We start from the raw sequence: 8,246 nt of genomic DNA, 5'->3' as shown, positions 1-8,246 counted from the left end.
ATGGGGAAATAATCCAGGTGGGCCCCATGTTACCACAGGCTCCTGTAAGACAGAGACAGGAGGGTCAAATGCAGATTAGAAGGGGTTGTTGTGACACTAGTAAGGGACTGCAAGCCCAGGCAAGCGGGAAGCCTCTAGAAGCCGAACAGGCAAGTAAATGAATTCTTCTCCAGAGCCTCCAGAACGAGCACTGTGCTGCTGAACTATCTTAGACTTCTGGCCTACAGAACAGTAAGGTGAAAAGTTTATGTCATTTTAAGGCTCTGTGTTTGTGTTATCTGTCACAGTGGTGATAGCGAACTGACATGTCTAGTCAGTCTTCTATTTCTCCTTTTCCTCCCTGAGCCTAATTCCCTCACGGCCTACTCCTCCTAATATTCCAGTTCCTGTCAGTAAATGTCAGCCAGATACGAATTCCTTTACTGTGTAAGGCTCGAACTTCTCCTTGTGGGCTACACACTGAGAGCTGGAGGAAATGAGGAGATAGGAGAGAGGAGAGAGGACAGAGGAGAGAGGAGAATGGGCCTGGAGGAAAACAAGCATCACCTTGCCAGACAATGCTTCAAGTGGGGCCATGACACAATGTCTAGGGAAGATCTACCCCTGCCATCTGGAGGAACTCAAAGGTGTTTTGGAGTGGAGGGTATTTTGGGGTTTGCTTACCAAATATTCCAATCCAACGTCTTAGGGTCCTATTTTCCATGGAAAGTTTCAAATGGAGCCTCTCTTGTGGTTAGCCCACCATCACATTATCCTGACCTACTTTTTTGTTTTAGCACAGGAGCTAAGAGTATCCATTCAAGTTGTGATAAGAGCTCTCTCACTTTCGAATATGCCTTAAATGGTCAATTATCTGATCTGAACTTATGTATCTGAGGTACTTGCAGGATATATTTTTCAATGCTGCATCTTTATGCTAGAATCCCTACCACCTCTAATTAAATCAAAGTTATACCACTCACTGTCAAGCAAAATGATAGTATATTACAAGTGAAGGTCAAATATGAACTGAGTTTAAAGACTATAAATATCCCAGGGCACACTTCTTCTCACAGAGCCGAATGGTTAATATTGATCAGGTATCTAATTGCTAATGTTTATCCAAGAAAGGCACACCAGAGTCTAGTAAAGGGACTTTTGTTCTATTGTGCCTTCCTCACCCACTCCAGTGAGTAATTTGTGTTAGATCAGTTTTATAGTTTTTGCAGAATGAAAGTTTTCCATTTAAATCATCCCAAGTTCCTCATTTTTTGTTCCAAATACATGGTATAAACTTTCTCCTGATTATTAGCAGCTAAGAAGGGTACGGCATTGGAAGTTTAAGGTTGTGGCAAAAGAGGTATTTTTTCCCTAGAATCTTATCATCAGCGTTGGACAGTATTGTTCAGAGTCAGCACAGGAAGAATGACGTTTGGATAAAATTTGGTAGGTAGGAGATGAAGCCAGAATGCTTTCTTGGAAAAGTTAGCTTGATGAATGGGACAGACAGGGGAGGACTTCAACATCAAGGGCTACTTAGTCAAAGGGATATCCTTTGGGTTGCTAGTTGCTCCTATGGCACATTCCTAAAAATTACTGAAAAGCAACCCTACTTCCAGATACTTTACTCCCATCTATAGGAAAACTTTTATAATGTATCGATCTTCTATTACCATAGTCTAGACCAAATATGATAAGGGCTATATACGTGTATAATATGTACTATATGAATGACTCCTACTTAATGTAGTGTACTATGCAGGACACAATGGAGAACTCTGCATAAATGTCCTGGATTCCACTTCCTCACAAAGTAGTAATCCTTGGTTATATATATTCTCTTGTAAAAGCCTGATCTTCATTGGTCTTACGGGTTATGGATTCAATGACAGAAGTCCAAGTTGATAAACATTAGGATTTAATTTAAATGTATAGTTTTCAGCTATTGAAATGTAAATGGGGAATCCAAAAATCAGTGAAATCTCTATTCATATAAAATCAATTTCTGGCATCTTCACAGTGGGTGACTGATGAATCACTAATAGGAAGTGGAGTGTCTTAATACAGAACCACTGAGATTGGCACAAGTATTTTCTTTCTAACCATGTAAAAACTCCAAGAATTAGACTGGACTAAGTTCTGTCACAGTAGATTTAACCCTCTCAGACCATAGGACCCTGAAATTTCAAACCAAATGAGAGCTCCTATCACAACTTGAATGGATACTCTTAGCTCCTGTGCTAAAAAAAAAAAAAAAAGGAGGTCAGGATAATGTTGTGATGCTGGCCTAACCACAAGAGGCTCCATAGGAGAATTTCATGTAAGCACATGATGGTATTTTAATCTAAGTAATCATGAAGTGTCTCATTCATCGGTATTGAAAAATGATATTTATTCTTCTTTACTCCAATATTATTGTCAAAGCTATTGAAGTTCCACTACCTTTCATCACCATAAAAACAACTTACAAGTTATTTTTTTTCTAGTGGGTTCTTGGCCTTTTACACTGCACCTACCAGTAAGCATCATGAATGTTCTCCAAATTACTTGAACACCATTTTGACTTGATTTCTATTTGTATTTGACTTGATTTAAATTTCACTTAAATTATCTGTCTCTAATACCTATCCATCAAATAAACACACCGAAGTAACACACATCCAGCATAACAGAAAACTATATCTGCAGAAAAGGAAATGCTGCCTATTGGTACATATTATGACGTATATGTCACATAATCTTATAATCCTGCATTAGACTTTATGTTTTTCATACTCAGTGATATTCCGAGTATTGGTTCTTGACATTATCCCCAACCTCTCACTGAAACACCCCCTTCCCTTGCCTTTGGTGATTAACCATCCTAGTTTTGCCCAACTCTCTGTCCACAATTGTTCTGTCCATTGTTCATCTCAGCATCCTCTACTTGGCCATAAAATTCTGGGATTTCTCAGGCTTTCTCCCCCCACACCCCACTCTACTGTACTCATTCCAGGAACATCCACTCTTAGTGATTTACAGAAAAAGACAAAATCAGTATTTTTTTTCCTCTAAGGCCAAACCAAGATATTTGTCTACATACATGACAATTTAATTGTATCCAAGTAGATTAAATCACCAACTCTATTTACTACCAGCTCTATTGGAGAAATGTAATTCCATACCCTTTGATACTGAGCTTTCCAGAAACTTTGGTCTCATAATTTGTCATGTCACTAAAGCAACTCTAACCATATTCCAAACCAAAATAATGATCTCTTGTCATCATCCAAAGGTTGCCTAATTCTCATAGTGACATCTCCACCTAGGAAAAAAATATTTTTTGGCATGAGCCAGAACCTTTGGACCATACACAAAAGCACTATGCCCTGCATGTGCTTATCTGATACAAGAAAAAATCCTGTCAATTTTATTTTCAAGATACCTTTGTAAGAGAACTTCATACTTACTACAAAGGGCTAAGCTATTACCAACTTTTACCTAAAGTAAAAAAATATCCTAAAGCAGTGAAAAAAATATCCTAAGCAGATTCTCAATCTTTAGTAAAATCAATTTACAATTTTAACTTCAACTATGGCTCCAACTCTGCAGGTCAAAACAACAACAAAACAGCTGAATAAGCTATGTTAACCATCTCAGTCTACCTTAAAAAATCAAAAATCTACCTTAAGTTTATTTATTTTGAGACAGAGAGAGTATGTGAAGAGCAAGCAAGGGGCAGAGAGAGAGAGGGAGACAGAGAACCCCAAGCAGGCTCCATGCTGTCAGCACAGAGCCCAATATGGGGCTCAATCTCACCAACCATGAGATCACGGCTTGAGCCAAAATCAAGAGTTAGATGTTTAACCTACTGAGCCACCAAGGTGCCCCAAGGAAATTGCTTCTTAAGGTTTTGTATTAACCCTTTACCTTGACAGAGCAATAATCAAAGTGCAGTAAGATGTATTAGTGATTATACAGAATTCATCCTTTTTGCTTTGCTTGCAATAATGAGGTCAAGGGCAATTTATTTAATGTTTATTTTTCAGAGAGCAAGCGTGAGTGGGGGAGGGGCAGTGAGAGGGAGACAGAGGATCTGAAGCAGGTTCTGCACTCACAGGTCAGAGCCTGATGGGGAGGCTCGAACTCATGAACCGTGAGATCATGATCTGAGCCAAAGTTGGGTGCTTAACCAACTGAGCCACCCAAGCACCCTCTGTAACAGGGCAATTCTATCATCCCTGACAACTGTGGAGAATGAGCCATTATTGACCTGAAATTTCTTTCCCGGGCTTAAGTAGCATGACTGATCACTTAGGCTAAATCAGGGACAAATTTTGAATTCAAATACTTACTCAAGGGGTGCCTGGGTGGCTCAGTCAGTTAAGCCTCTGACTTCGGCTCAGGTCATGATTTTGTGGCTCATGAGTGCAAGCCCCGCAGCATTGGGCTCTGTGCTGATGGCCCAGAGCCCGCTTCGGATTCTGTCTCCCTCTCTCTCTGCCCCTCCCCCTCGTGTGCTGTCTCTTTCTCTCGAAAATAAACACATTAAAAAAATGTTTAAAAAAAAAAAAAAAAAGAAGAAGAAGAAGAAGAAGGGAAATGCTCGAAACCCTGCTCCCAAGAAACCCCCTCCCCCAGCAATAAGTATTCCACTCCGTAGGTAACAACTGTCAAGGAAAGACAGAAACCCAAACTCTGGAAGCAGCTCTCCCTTGAGCCTGCCTGCTCCCAGATCTTGAGAACACTCACTTTAATGAACTTTTCTACTTGTACCACTCAACCGTCGTGTCTGGTCTGTCCTTGAATTCTTTCTTGTAAGGAGACCAAGCAAGAGCCTCGAGGAACAACCTGGGGGTGGGCTGGGCAGAAGCCTCAGAGCAGAGGAGTCTCTCCAGTCCACCTGGCAAGAGCTGTAAGGCCAAAGTTGGCCGAATTGAAAGCTGCTGTAGACAGGCTCGTAGGAATTGTTTTAAGCCTTCTGCCTAAAGCTAAAATGAAACTAAGAACTCTGAAGTAAATAAAGACTTTCTGAAGCCATTGCAGAAAGACTTACTACAACAATCCAAAGAAAAAGAGCTCTAAATCTAGAACACAGGGATCTTTGACTTCCACTTTCACTGAAGATCTTCTCCCTGACATAAGGTAGCAGATGGAGGACAGTGTAGTTGGATGCCTATGTCAGGGTCCAGTTACCATAGGTTGCACCCCAATTCCTTGAGGAATTAAACGGTAATTGTGTGTATCTGGCAAATGTAGTCTTTACAAGAACAGAAATGTGGCGCTACAAACATTTCAAGCCCACTTAATCCTTTTTACCAATCTCCGAACCTCCCCTATTCACCTCAAAAGGCTTGCAATATTAGAAAGATCTGGAGTGAGAAAACAAAATACCTTCTTGAAGAAACATCCTTTCTCTGTGCCCCTGACATGTAATGTCCTGCCTGGTCTCATTCAGGAACGAGAACCATCTCTTGAAATGCAAGCTTCAGGGAGGTAATTCTTATAGGAACAAGACAAGACAGAGAGAGAAGCTAGTATTTGGAAATTAGGTGAAGAAAAAATCCTAAAAAGTCTTTCCCACAAATACCAGTAAATCTTTAGCCATCTGAGTAGGTAAACTAAACTTACTCTCCCTGCCAAAAACACAATTTGGATTCAACTGCTTTTTTTTTTAATTTTTTTTTTCAACGTTTATTTATTTTTGGGACAGAGAGAGACAGAGCATGAACGGGGGAGGGGCAGAGAGAGAGGGAGACACAGAATCGGAAACAGGCTCCAGGCTCTGAGCCATCGGCCCAGAGCCTGACGCGGGGCTCGAACTCATGGACCGCGAGATCGTGACCTGGCTGAAGTCGGACGCTTAACCGACTGCGCCACCCAGGCGCCCCTCAACTGCTCTTTTACAAACTACTGAGTTTTCTATTATTAAAGTTATTTCATAGCTAATTTTCTTTTTAAAACAAAAGTTGTAAGATGTGTCCGCCTGGATGTTTAAGTATGTCTGGGCATGTACGTCACATATGTGTGATATTTTTCCACATCCAGATGACTCTGACGATGTTAATTCATAAAGAACTTTGTTTTAGAGGCAAACAAACCCTGTATAAATTAAGCATGCTCTCAGAAATATGAAAACTAACCCAAATGTTTTTCAAGTCCATGGGATCTATAATAATCTTTAGTAAATAAAATCTCATTTAAGTTTGTTGGTTTAATTAAAGCAGGCATGTATTTAGAGTTATTAGCACTAAATGTAATACTTTTATTTTACCTAGGTTTACTAACTGTTAAATACGTTTATGTTATCTTTGTTACAGAATCTTCTGTAAGGAGACTGATATGATGGTTGGCTATTTAATGTCTCATGAAATTTTCATGAGTAATCTAAACGTAACTATTAAGAATACATCCAACAGATGTAAGGTGAAGGTTTATAAATCAACTTTCAACAGTATTATGCTTTTTGGTATGTCTATGTAAAAATCGTTTCCAAAATCTTCTTGGTAACTGGAAACCTTGAACTTATGTTAAGTGATGGGTATTTTATTGAATACCTCGGTCATTTCTAAATAAGAAGGAATATTGAAACATTAATTACAGAACATAGATTTATCTACTTTGGGCTTTCTTTTAAGAAGAAGTAAAGATATTTGGGCCTAATATTAAACATGTGTTATGCTACATCGAAATACTACGAGGAAGAATATATTTCCAGAAATTATTAAACGTATTTATAAATTTGCCAATTCACTGAATGCTAGTGTAACAAGAATCCACAACTGCTTACTTCTTTGAAGACTTTATTCCTAGTGAAAACTAGGGGTTAAGAATTCTAATCAATATATGCAATTAAAACTACTTAGAAATAATAAGGGTCAAAGGAAACAACTGTTTAAGAAAAGCATAAAGGTAGAATGACTGGAAAAAGAGAAAAAACATAGGACAAAACCTGTTCTATATTACAAAAAACACTGTAGACATTTATGGACATCTTGAACACAAATTTTTATGTGTGATAAAGGTAAGCAAAAATGGAAGGGATTCATTCAAGGTTTTAAAAGAGTTTTAAAACCACATTGGCGCAAAATTAAAATTTTGTTTTCTGTTAGAGTTTTTGGGGTTTTTGTTGTCTTGGTTTCTTTTTGTTTTTGTTTTTTACTTTTGGTCTGCTCTTGATAAGCAATTTTTTTTTAAATATGAAATTTATTGTCAAATTGGTTTCCATACAATACCCAGGGCTCATCCCAACAGATGCCCTCCTCAATGCCCATCACCCACCCTCTCCTCCCTCCCAGCCCCCCTCCCCCCATCTACCCTCAGTATATTATAAGTTTTTAAGAGTCTCTTATGGTTTGGCTCGCTCCTTTTTTTTTTTTCTTCCCCTCCCCCATGGTCTTCTGTTCAGTTTCTCAGGATCCACATAAGAGTGAAAACATATGGTATCTGTCTTTCTCTGTATGACTTATTCCACTTAGCATAACACTCTCCAGTTCCATCCACGTTGCTACAAAAGACCATATTTCATTCTTTCTCATTGCCAAGTAGTATCCCATTGTGTATATAAACCACAACTTCTTTATCCATTCATCAGTTGATGGACATTTAGGCGCTTTCCATAATTTGGCTATTGTTGAAAGTGCTACTATGAACATTGGGGTACAAGTGCCCCTATGTATCAGCACTCCTGTATCCCTTGGGTAAATTCCTAGCAGTGCTATTGCTGGATCGTAGGGTAGATCTATTTTTAATTTTTTGAGGAACCTCCACACTGTTTTCCAGAGCGGCTGTACCAGTTTGCGTTCCCACCAACAGTGCAAAAGGGTTCCCGTTTCTCCATATCCATGCCACCATCTATAGTTGTTTTTTTTGTTTGTTTTTTACTATTCGTCTGCTCTTGATAAGCAATTTTGTAATAGGTATTTGGTTTTGACCTTTTGAGTAATCTGTCTAGAAAGCGAGGATTTAGTGTCTTATCTAAATAATTTACTCTGCTTCGCATTATCTGGTCTTCATTACTTAAGAAAAGCCAGTTTTCTCAATATTAAAGGAGCTAAGTTTTGTTTACAACTATTTAATCTCGTGCATTTGCCTTTAAAATATTCTTCCCTTTAAATAATTACTCTTCCATAATGATCTGAGATTCTATTTAGTCAAATGTTCAAACCTTTTGACATTTTGACTTCTCAAAGTCAAATTCTAAATGGAATTGACTAAATGGAATTCTAAATGGAATTCTAAATGGAATTTTTCTAATGGAAAATTCTAAGTGGAATTTTTCACCTCAA

The sequence above is a fragment of the Felis catus genome, chromosome D3 (assembly GCF_018350175.1).
Source record: "Felis catus isolate Fca126 chromosome D3, F.catus_Fca126_mat1.0, whole genome shotgun sequence".
Lineage (NCBI taxonomy): Eukaryota > Metazoa > Chordata > Mammalia > Carnivora > Felidae > Felis > Felis catus.
This window is presented reverse-complemented; position numbering follows the sequence as displayed.